We start from the raw sequence: 13,129 nt of genomic DNA, 5'->3' as shown, positions 1-13,129 counted from the left end.
CACTTTAGAAGTCACTCGGCCGCCCCTGTAGTGAATGCATTATTAGACTGTTTTCCTTATAATAAACATTAAGCTCAAAAATTAAACTTAAAAAACAGAATCAGACAAATATAAAAGATGATTTTGAATATGTGGAAATGCAAAAATGTAACACTTTCAGTTAAAAATACTTTTAATAAAAACTTTTGCCTTTAATAGCAAAGTTCATATATTTAGCTTCAGCTTTAGATGTCTCAGAATATGTCATTCAATGTAAAGCACAATCATATTCGACTTTCTATGGAGTGGAGGTAAAGTTATGATAAACAAACACTATCATAGTGGATTTAGAAGAAAGGGGTTTCAAGATGGTCGACCTTAAAACAATTTTTGCACCTCAAAAGTTGAAGTGGATAGATATTAATAACACAACTAGAAATGTGTGGAAGAATATCTTTGATAAGTTCATTGAACCTGGTTACCTAGTTTTTTTATTTTAATGTACATCCAAAACAAGTTTAAACGTGGAAGAGCATATCGCCGTTTTTTAAAGGAATGTTGAAAGCTTATTTTATACCTCATGCTTCTCAAAAATAAATATATATATATATCCTATCTTTTATATCAACTATTGAAGTTAAAACAAGAATTCCCAGTTCAAAATTAACACAAACTGTCTTTTAACTAATTATAGATAACGTAAAATGAAATTGGTTGACTCAGACCTATGTAATTTGTTGTGAAAAGTTCCCCGAAATAATGGAGCATATTTGTGGGGAGTGTTCATATATAAGGCCGATATGGTCAGTCTTAAGACTGGCATAGAGATAGTACTACTACCTATATCAGTTTTAATTTTTACTCTGTATCATTTCAATATAAAAGAAATGGCCCGAATTTGTTTGTTTGATCCTAATGAGAAAAAAAAAGATATTTGATAACAGATACAGGAAACATAAATACCATCGTTTAGCTGTTTCAAACATTAAATTAACTTTAATTTTTTTTCTAGAAAAGCAAGTGGCTTTGAAAAAAAAAAATACAACGAGCAAATTCTTAACTAAATGGCATGTGTTAAAAGGTAATGCTTTAGAAGATCAATATACATGTACAATGTTACTGTTACGACATTTTTATTTGTTCTCTTTTTTTTCTTCTTTCATTTCTATGAGATTGTAAAATTGTATTTTCTGTTTCTGTTCCGTTCAAACAATGTATTTCATTATAATCCCGAAGTTAGGCGGGGTAAATTTAAAAAAAAAAACTTCTTTTAGGAGGTAACAATACAAAATACAAATTATCATTACTTTTGCAATGTGGAAAACAAATTTGCTCTTTCTTAATGCCACACTCTATGCTTATTTTATTTTATATTAATCTCATCTTGCAGGTATTAGCTAACGTAATGTTCTCTATCCGTCCGTCTTACACGCCCATTTACACACTAGCTATATGTACAACAGAATTAAGTACCAATACAGACCACCCCTTCCCATTTTTTTTTTTTTGGGGGGGGTAGATAAATTCGTTGGGAATTGCAAATGCTGGGGCTGAGTGCATGCATGCACTCAAAAGTAAAATATAAACATTTGGGGGAAAATTAACGTTCACAATTTAACCGTTATAACATTTTCAGATTAATGAACTCACTGGTATTCTATCTTTGTTATTGTATGAGCCATTGAAAGTACCAACGTTTGGGAGAAAATGATGCCCATCATTATCCTACCAAAACAAGAGCATCCAAGTGAGACGCTTTATTGCTATTCAATTATACATCTATTCATTAAAAATAGAGACTTTTTCCATGCCAGAAATATTCCATTAAGGTAATGTGATGAATTTATATATTTATTTTTCTGATAGTACAAATTGGTCTTTTTAATCAGCGTATCATTTATACCAGCTTGTTTGTATCGCAACGTGCATAGCAACGAAAAATAATGGTGATACTATCAATATCTATCCTTTTGATCCACTCACAAACCCCACCACTCTGAAAATATTTGACGCTGACAGGTATTCCAATGAAGCTGAATCATAATTGTCAATCCACTTTCAGCATGTTATTAGCGTAACATGTATTTTCACATATTATAAAAATGTATGCCCCACTCCTCAAAATAAGTACATTGGCCCTAATACCTAACACAGCTTTTGAATAATTTCGATCTAGAATTATGATTTCTTTTTTTATAGATAACAAGCGTTTTCACGATCATCACAAACCAAAACGAAGCAAACAAGCTAATTTAGAGGTGGGGGTCCTGGGAGGAGGGGGGGGGGGGGGGGGGGGGGGGGGGGGGGGGGGGGGGTTTGACAAGGGTCACAGTGCCCCCAACTTTTTTAAGTACCCCAAAAGGGCCCTTTTGAACAAAGAAAAGGTGCCTCCTTTTACTTGATCTTTTTGTTTAAAGCCCTTGAAGATTGATCTGTTAAGTATTCTATGTTTTTGTTTCAATCATATTAAAATGGCCACCATGTGCTTGATTTTATTTTATAGCCGTTTTCCTTGTTATCTGTTTTAAAAAATATATGATTCCTTTCTAGATTTAGATAATTAATTTGTTTAGAAGGATGTATATTTATTTAAATTAATGCAAATTCGTTATAAAAAAGTTAAACATTTAAATTTAAAGATGATTCATAGGATTATTGCCTCAAAAGAAAATTTATATAAATGGCAAACGGTGAATAATAATTTATGCAACACATGTGAAAAAGTCGATGCAACGTTTCACTTTTTGTTTGTATAACAGGGATATGATTATGTTTTGGAAAATAATTTGTAATTTGATATTCGACTTATTCCAAGTAAAACTTCGAATGAACCAAAATATATCAGTTGTACGTAAGGGCATAGCCTACAGTCCGGCAGCCCAGAGCACTTTCTGAGTATTGGAACATATCTGAGCATATCTGAGTATTGGAACATTTGGGAAAAAACCTAGGATATCAAAATGTGGACGTCTGCCGGAGTCCCTCTGCTGCATGTGGCTCCTGGGGCCAGTTGAGGGGGGCCCCAAAATGCATCTGATCAAACGAACGAGGTATCACTTGAAACCAGTGTTAACTAATTGTATGAATGCCACAGAGTACTAAATGGTCCATGCAAGACAAAATTTCTGCTGCGAAGGGCCCGCCAGACGCCCCCATAGGGGGCCCCTACAAAATGCATTTGCTCAAACGAACGAGGTACCACTTGAAACCAGTGTTAACTAAATACATGAATGCCACAGAGCACTGAATGACCCATGCCAGACAAAATACAATTACGGGGGAAAAACAACGAACCAAAAAACAAAAACGGGGAACTACTTATTCTGATTCGTTTGCAACAAAAAGTGCATGAGGGCATTTTTGAAACCACTTATAAAGGGTTTTTCATTTAATGTGCCGGGAAGCGACTTTGCGTTTTACACCCTGGCCTGGACCTTTTCCCAATAAATTTCAAGGAACCGACTGGGAAAAGTCTATCCATGACAAGATATTGCGCGCGCACGTAGCTCTTCTGCAATGCTCAACGTACGTCCTATATGTCCAGTGTCGCGGTACGCGGTACATGTACTTTTGTATCGAGACGTACGAGTGAGAGAAAAACAACGAATAACAACAGAAGGAAATAGAGAAAAACACTAAATAATTAAAGAACAGAGAGGAAACAAAGAATGTCATAAGCAGAGAGAGAAAACAAAAACTAACTTGAAAGAAAGAGAGAAATTAGAGAAGGAATTAATCAAAGTAAGGAAAGAGAGAAACCAAATAATATTATGGTTTTTGTGGTTTAATTCCGCCTTCTTCAGGGTTTCAATTTTTGACGTGTAGCCTACTTTCAAACCATTTGCTGATTCGGACCCCCCCCCCCCTAACACACGTGTACACATATCGACACATACACAGACTACACTCGACATAATATGTGTAATGGTAATGTAATACATAAACTGTGATTTAAATATTGCACTCGTACCATTTTCTATTATTGTGGGATCACGTCTTTCATTTTTTAAATTCATGTCATTTGTTTCTAAGACCTAATTTCTCTAATTCTCTTGACCCCTCTCCCTTCATATTTGTTTTCTAAGACCTCCCCGCCCCCCCCCCCCCATCTCTATTCATATTTGTTTTCTAAGACCTCTCTCTCTCGACCCACTCTCTCTCTCGTATGTATTTCTCAGACCCCTCTTTCTTTCTCTCTCATTAACCCCCTCTTCATATTTGTTTCTAAGGCCTCTCTCTCTCTCTTCATATTTGTTTCTAAGACCCCCCCCCCTCTCTTTCTCATTTCTTGATATTTGTTTCTAAGACCTCTCTCTCTCTAGCTCTCAATTCATGATATTTGTTTCTAAGACCCCCTCTCTTTCTCACTTCTTGAATTCATATTTGTTTCTAAGACCTCTGTCTCTCTCTCCCTTTCTCTCTTTCTCATTTTAAATTCATGATATTTGTTTATAAGACCTCTCTTTCTCTCTTTTTCCATTCATCACTTTGTCTAGTGTAATGTACAGACACATAACATATAAAGGAAATTATACACCAGTTTTACATGAATTCATTTGCACTTTATTTACTGCTTTACATTCATATACTTTTTTTTTTCGTGAAGGTAATCTAATCCTTCAATGTCAGAGAAGTAATACAAAAGATACAGGAGTATGTGTATGCATAAATAGTTATATAAAGAAGAAATATGTAGTAAAAGTGAAAGCAAACAATAGTAGAAATTTGAACAGATAATTTGACAGTGTGTTAAGATTTAGATGCAAGAAATGACTATAAGAAATTTTTATTTGAAAATACATGCACATGTAGATAAAAAGAGATCTGAACATAGGCGGATTCATGGGCGCAGAGGCGTGCACCGCACTTTACTTTGGAGATAACGAACTGAATACACATAATAATGGATGATACGCTAGATACGCTAGACTAGACTCATTCAAGCAGTTTCATTGCTATTTACCGGGAAAATGTCCAGGCCAGGGTGTAAAACGCAAAGTCGCTGCCGGGAAGGGCATTCCAATATTTTAGGCCAGTGAAAGTGAAAATCCTGCTGGAAAATACTGTTTTTGGTTTTGGTAGGTGATAACATTAGCATCATTAGCCATTATCTTAATCATCATTTTTCATTTTTCAATGTTAACATTTTTTTATAAACACAGGCTAAAGACCAAAAGATCGGTGTAATGTGGAAGTTGCTGTTTGGCACTGTAACCTGTTTGTCCTTTGGTAAGAAGAAGTGTGACTTCATAATTATATACGTCATATTTTCATGGTTGTACGAATATTGCTGAAAAAGTTGGCTCAAAAAATTACCATTATGAAGCGAAATAGGAGGAGGGGAGGCGGTAAGGAGGAGGGAAGGCTGAGAAAGGGGGAGGTAGAAGAGGAGGGACAGCGGGAAGAGGAGGAGGAGAGGAGGCAAGGGAGGAAGAGGAAGGATTGGGGAGGGGAATAGGAGGAGGGAGAGCAGTAGGAGGAAGAGCTCACTAGCGATTTTTTTTTTTGGTGTGTGTTTATTCTACACTGCCTTGCCCGCTTTATCGGATTCGTCGAAGCTGACGAAAACATCTTGTCCAGGCGAGTTCAGCAAGCAAAGCACCTTGCCGACATCCTTTAATTGTAAGATGGTGCGACTGCCCGATGGCACCATGTTGCAGACCGTCCCAAAACTCTTCTCTACCCCTGCCGTCTTCGCTGGAAAAATTCCTGGCCAACACATAATATGCAGAATTATGGAAATGCAAGCACTATTTTAAACAAACAGAACTTTGTCATTCCCTGCTCATTTTTCCTGATTGAGGTGCCATAATGAAAGGGCAGGAACTCAACTTTCTAGAAATGTGATTTTCTCTTTCAAATTCAGATACCGTCCACCAAATGACTTTTTGGTTGCCTCTCTTCAAATTTATTATTTTTAATCCCTCATGCGTGAAATATGCATCATATGAGTTGTATCAAATGCACGATGAGGATCTAAGCTTTCTAAATATGTGTCATTTAATAATTATAAATTTGACTAAGTTATGATAAAAAATCGATAATTCTCGGTTTCGTTTTTTTCTGGGACGCACTGTAGAACAATTTTGGACATTACTTTTTAACGGAAACTCATTTTTCTATGTGTGAGGTGTCATATGAAAGAAAATAAGTTTCGTACAAGATGATATAATATTAAGTATATTAAGTAGGTTCGGGGATAATTTGCATAATAATTTTGACCAAAAAAAAGAAGAGTTTTTATAAATTTACCAAACATATACCCCAAATACCTATTTGTCCATATATATTTAGATAATTATGATGACTACTGACTTGGAACTTTCTGAAAACATTGGATATCATATCCAAGTTCATTGCTTTTGTAACAAAAAAGTTATAGCGCTCTAAATTTTTCGCTTTGATATGAGCTAAAAATGGAAATGTTGGTTGCTAAGGGCCGTCTGCTCCTTAGCATTTGTAAAATAGATGAACAAATAGAATATATCGCGAGTAGACGCTATCTTTAAGCAGATGAGTAATATTGTTGATATGACAATAATTTCCATAGCAACAGAAAAATGTGTTCTCTGAAACCAAATTAGGCTATCGGTCAAATAATAAATAAAATTTTAAAAGTGACAGACATGATTTGCTCTCTGAAACATGGGCATAGTGTATACCCCCCCCCCCCGCCCTCACTAACATCAAGAGAAATTTCGGGATGGGGGGCAATATGTTGTGTAGGGCATGATGTGGGTTCAAAAATGATGCGGGCTATCGGTTGAATGATACATAAATAAGATCTGGATCCAGGTGATAATCATGATTTTTAGTCTGAAACATGAATATAATGGATGGTGGAGTTCAGAACTTACACCCTACACCCCTTCTGTGACTAACCCATCCCCTCAGTCTCTCTCTCTCTCTCTCTCATCTAGAACATTATATTCTTCGTGCAAAGCATTATGTTTATAGTACATTCATTGCAATCCAAAACTAGTCTTTTTTCCCACGGAATCTTATCAATACATTTAAAATATAATTGTCCAAATGGCTTCGAAACATGTTTGTCAATGTATTTCCTCTTTCCTCCCCTACCTCGAAAACGGGCGTAAATTATTTGTTTTGTTTAATACATTATTAAACCAGCCATGTGTACAATAATAAAAGACCTGGATTAAAATAATAGACCGGTATCACTCTATAAAAACTAGATACTCAGCTCCCCTGATTGTTTTGAACGTATCGACATTTGGGCAACCGTCACCTCGTATCCAGAATAACGTCATATCCGAGTCTATATGTCGCTAAATGCTTGATTGAATACATCTGGTCTGAGGCATTTTTTATGACAAAATGACGTTTTGACCATAATGTCAAAAACTTGGAACTACATCATATTGGGGGAAAGGAGTCTTGTCAAATTATTTGATTATTTAAAAGAGAACGTACACGCCACTCACTGCCAATGCCCTACCCAGTTCTCTTTTTAGAGAGCACATAAAAGGGGCGAGAAAATGTAAATTAGAAATACGTGAGCTGCAAAAAGGAAGAAAAAACTATTTATCCTCATGAATACATGCGCCCCAATGCGCAGGGTGAAATGCATTATAAATAGAACATTTTCTAAAGCTCGGTCACGACTCGCATAATTATATTGCACAGGATCTCGTAATTTGTGCCCCGATATAGATAGTTTATGGGGGAGGGGATAGCGTTTTCAAATGGTTCCAAATTTGACATCAATATGATTTAATTTCTTAAATGCGATTCAACTTTTTTTTAAATCTATTTTTGTTGGTTACCTTGCTAAATCCCTCGACTGCATTACTCCACAGTTTTCATTAATTGTGTTCAACATTTAATGAAGAATAAATAGAAAACGACCTATCTATGTACTCTATCCTACTACTTGTTCACTGCGCTCCTTTGCGAATTTCCTTAGCCGGTCGCATTGCTCCCTCGCTTGCACAGTTACGTAGAAACATTCGAAAGTTTGTGTGTGTGGGGGGGGGGGGGGTGCAGTCTCATCGATTGCTCTGGGCGCCATAATCCGTACATACGTCACGGTTTATACAGAGTTGTGAATTGATTTCAATGTAAAATTGGTTTGGACAGGCAGCATTGGGCTCCTCAGTTTGGATAATTCGCAACTGTATATAAGACGGGGCTCTGGGTTCTGAATTAATTTGTATTCCGCACCTATGTTTTTCTTCTAAATTAAATAGACATTGCTGATACCTGATGATAGCATCCTCTGCTGCTACCTATAATCTACAATGTCTCTTTCACCTCCACGTTATTGTGGTATCTGGTCATTTAGCAGCTGTTCGTAGGCAGTTGTGAAGGAGATCTTATTTCTGATTTTCTCATGAATTTACCACTTCCACTTTTCACAACGTGTTTTAAGACTCTGTGGTGCTTGCAAGAGTGTATGGAGCTTGTAACTGATATTTAACGGGCTTCAGCTTCTCTAAGGTATCACTGATAGTATGGGTGCAACCGGTGCATAATCACGTATAAATCCTGGTGCATAATCACATATAAGTCATGAACCGTCTCTCTGATCGTGGACTGAAATACCCTGTAACTCCCATTTTAGTGTACAGTGCATATTAAAAAGTGTACCCAACTTTGGTAGCTCCTAATAAAAATTCGTAACCTATATGAATTCATTTTTTTTCATGATGAGTAGTAAGTAATTTTCTTTCAAATGATAGCCTATCCATAATATTTCTCTCACAGTGACTAAGCACCAGAATCGTTAAAAAGTTTTGTCAAAATCGCATCGTACCAAGTTTGGGCTAATGGAGCGAGTTTGGGTAAGGTCATTGGTCTTAAAGACCGTCAATACTACTGGGCCAGAAGGGATTAGACCACACAGCGAGGTCACTGATAGGTGGCTATCTCATTAACTCAGCTCTCAACTAACATAAGAAAAAGAGGATCATGGGGGACCAACAGGCACCGATTGGGGAAGTTTTCTATATAGAGTGAGCAAGTAGCTACAAGTAGGACAGTGGGGCTTAAATCCTTTTAAAAGTAAAATATTGCCTTGTGATTTGGTGCTTGTTTAAAATGATGCAATCCATATAAGCTTTCACATTATCTTGTTTCAATTCATAGGATAACCTTTTTGTTGTTTTGAACAGTTTACTTACGTGTCTCATGATTATTTAAATTCTGTCCGCTGCGCCATTTTACTAAGTAAGGAGCGTATAAGGTCTTTATCTCGAATACCGGTTTCGTAACCTTTGAAAACTCAAAGGTAACGAAACCCAAATGCAAGAAAGAACACATATGATTATAAGTATCAAAGAAATGTTCATAAAATGCGTTATCATCTCATATGCTATTTAATTCTCTTTCATATGACATCTCACACATGGTAAAATGAGGTTCTTCGAAAAAGTGATCTCAAAAATAGTTCAACAATAGTTTTGGAAAATGGCCGCCTTTTTTGTTCGAGCAGCATATTTTCAAGGAAGTCCACTTAGAAATTGAGCAGGGAGGTTCCCTGAGCTAGTTGATACCTATCGACCTTTTACAACATTCCATGTCTCAAAAACCTGCTTCCCCCTAGGTAAATCTCTTAACAAATCTGCCCGATACCCTAAAGTAAATGACAGTCTCCACCAAAAATAGTGTTTATCGTAAATTAAATGAACATTTTACCAAAATTGCTGGAAAATTCCGAAATTGGCCAAGAAAACCTTTATAAAATCTCGTTGACAGATGTGAAAGTCTCAACAATTACGTTAGTGGAACATATATGTGTTGTATAAACGGCAATTGCTCTCATTATCATCATCATCATCATCACCATTATCAGTATTACCGTTATCATTCGTTTCAAAATGCTCATCACAGTTATTTCTTCAGTTGTTGTTTGTTCTTGTTCTTGCTGATTTAAACAATATTAATATTTTTTCTAAATACAGGCTAAAGACCCAAAGATAGGTGTATTTTGGAAGTTGCTGCTTGGTACCGTAACCTGCTTGTCCTTCGGTAAGTATTTTTTTTACTTAACATATCCGTAATATTTTGTTGAATATTGAAGAAACATAGCCGGCTTTCAAAATTTCCACAATAAAGCGAAATAAGAGCGAAGTGAAAAACCTAAGTTAGTCTGCAAGCACAGACTGTGATTTGACACTTTATCACAATTCATAAATCCTTGGGCAGAGCGTAGATCTGCCTGTTTCTGGCTGTATCAAAACAAGCAGCTGAAGTATACACATCCAACTGTATACTCACATTTTGCAGACACTACTACACAACCATTGACAAGGATTTATGCCCTCAACTTGATCTAATAAACATGGCATCTCAAACAAAAAAACACATCCGAAAAAAGTCTCTCTAATAAATGTTTCAAATATATGTAAAAAAAACCTGCATCCTCAAGATTGAGAAGAGGGTGTGAGGCAAGGACGAGAAGGAGCGGTAAGGGGATGTAAGGTGAGGATGATTAGGCTAGATGAGGGCTATATGAAGATGAGTAGGAGAGGAGGAATGGGGAGGAAGAGCAGAACGAGGAGGGGGTAGAGAGAAGTAGCAGGGCTGGTAGGAGGAGGAGGATGTGGAGGAGGAAGGGGAAGGTAGAGAAGGACATTAAGAAGGAGGTGAGGCAGGAGGAGAAGAGGCGTATAGGAGGAAAAAACAATTAGCAATGAATTTTCTTATATATTCTTCACAGCCTTGCCTGTGTTATCGGATAGGACATCTTGTTCAGACTGGTACGGCCTAAATTACACTTTGCCCATGTTCCAAAAGTGTAAGATGAAGCGACTCCAAGATGGCAGCTGGGTGCAGAGCATCCCCAAACTCATCCCTTTTCCTTCTGTCATCGGCGGGTGCCACCAAAGGAAGAGTAAAGAAGGGATCCCGGGCGGGCATAGAATATGCAGAATCCCGTGTAGGTTGCATTTTTTATTCATGTTTACTCTCATATGTCAAATTCGTTTCTTTGTTTAATCAATAAATCTACATGCAGATAACACGGACTTCAGTGATATCATTAAAGTTTGATATCAACTCCTAAATTCTTCTACTACTACTACTGCTGGTACCACTACTACTACTACTACTACTACTACTACTACAACTTCTGTTATTACCTCTACCCCACTACTACTACTACTAGTACTACTACTACTACTACTACTAGTACTACTACTACTACTACTACTACAACTACTAATACTACTACTACTACTACTACTACTACTACAGCTTCTGTTATTACCTCTACCCCACTACTACTACTAACAATACTACTACTATTACTACTACTCCTACTACTACCACTACTACTACTACTACTACTACTACTACTACTACTACTACTACTACTACTACTACTACTACTAACAATACTACTACTATTACTACTACTCCTACTACTACTACTACTACTAATACTACTACTACTTCTACTACTACCACTTCTACTATTATTACTACTACTACTACTACTACTACTACTACTACTACTACTACTACTTCTACTACTACTGACTACTTATACTACTTATACTACTGCTACTACTCCTACTACTATTATTACTACAACTACTATTACTACTACTTCTACTACTACTTCTACTACTACTTCTACTACTACTACTACTACCACTACTACTACTACTACTGCTACGTATATTAATACTTACACTACGATGACTACTACTACTAACAATAACAATTATGATAATATGTAATAGTAATAATAACGATGAAAAAAATATGATAATAGTAATGAAGATGATGATAATATGAATACGTATGATTATAATATTAATATTAGTAACAATGATGAAAAAATAATATAATAATGATAATGATTATTATGCTAACATTAATGATATCAAGAACAACAATAATAGTAATTATGATAATGATAATAACAAATGTATGTGACAAAATTATTGTCCCATCATGACAAGAAGAATATCTTATATTTTTGTTCTGTTTTAACTCAATCGAATGTCGAAGATATTTCAGGGAACTAAAACTCTTTTCGACCCAGTGACAATGCCATTCTAATTTGTAAAACCTATTTAGATTGTGAAACTGAATCGTTCCAGCCGAAAAGTAACAACTATCGTTTATTTAGAAGACTATTCAAAAGAGCGAGAAGACTGACTGGCAATCCATTAATAGCAAATTCATTGATATTTAATTTCAGGCTACTGGGTGATTTGAGTATTAATTATTGATAGTTTATAATTATATTGGTTGGTATTTCGTTTGATAACGGTGAAACGGCAGACGAGTTTACGATATTTGATTCGTCGATATATTGCTTACGCTATGACAATATTGGACCAGTCGCAGACGAGTCCACTTTTGTAATAGCAAGAGCAATATATTCTTGTATCACACGAAAACAAAGCCATACAATATTATTATTATTTTCTGTCATATATGGATCTGTCATCTGGGCACTACGCTAAAGATATTAAATACACTGATTCATTGTACCACTTGGAAGCTTTATATATATATATATATATATATATATATATATATATATATATATATGATAATGAGTATTATCCTGTTTATAACTTATTTCGCAGATTGTGACGAAAACCTCTGTAACAACGGCTGGTGTGAAGAGACTATGGTAGGCTACAACTGTACCTGCTCAAGTGGGTTTCAAGGGAGACACTGCGATGAAAGTAGGTGTAATATAATATAGTATCGGGCCAATTAATGAGAGGCCAATTAATGAGCAAAGAGCAAAGAGTTTGCTGTATCTTTTATCAGAAATTGTACATACATTCTGCACTGCACCTCACCAGTACGACAATAAATGACGTTTGCCGGTACTGCAACTGAAGAAGAAGAAGAAGATGATGATGATGATTAAAAGAAAGTACATCACTGCCCTGTTTCGGAGCTATTTTATAGAATTGGGAGTCCCACGGGGAAAATATTTCTCCGATTTTTATCAGCTCCCCCCCCCCCTCCCCCCCCCCCCCCCGCTCTTGATCTTATCCCCGTACCCTGACTAAGAGCGCGTGGAGACAGAGATATTTCAATGAAAATAATGTTATGCATCGTCGTTTATCTCAGTTATGTTTATTTGTTGTTGTTATTTGGTATTTTCAGTGATCATACAGTCAACGACGGAAGCGACGACCAATCCCACGATGAGCCC

At 36.2% G+C, this 13,129-nt stretch overlaps 1 long non-coding RNA gene across 1 annotated transcript; it reads left to right on the top strand.

The window, feature by feature from the left end:
- Positions 1-10,808: 10,808 nt before the first annotated feature.
- On the top strand, positions 10,809-13,114 carry LOC115923332. The gene is made up of 3 exons (XR_004063859.1): positions 10,809-10,879; positions 12,546-12,647; positions 13,081-13,114. It is a non-coding gene; the product is annotated as an uncharacterized LOC115923332 (long non-coding RNA).
- The last annotated feature ends 15 nt before the right edge of the window (positions 13,115-13,129 follow it).

This window comes from Strongylocentrotus purpuratus, unplaced genomic scaffold, assembly GCF_000002235.5.
Source record: "Strongylocentrotus purpuratus isolate Spur 01 unplaced genomic scaffold, Spur_5.0 spur5_scaffold_13, whole genome shotgun sequence".
Taxonomy (NCBI): Eukaryota; Metazoa; Echinodermata; class Echinoidea; order Camarodonta; family Strongylocentrotidae; genus Strongylocentrotus; species Strongylocentrotus purpuratus.
The sequence above is the reverse complement of the archived record's forward strand: the minus strand, read 5'-3'. Positions and strand labels throughout refer to the sequence as shown.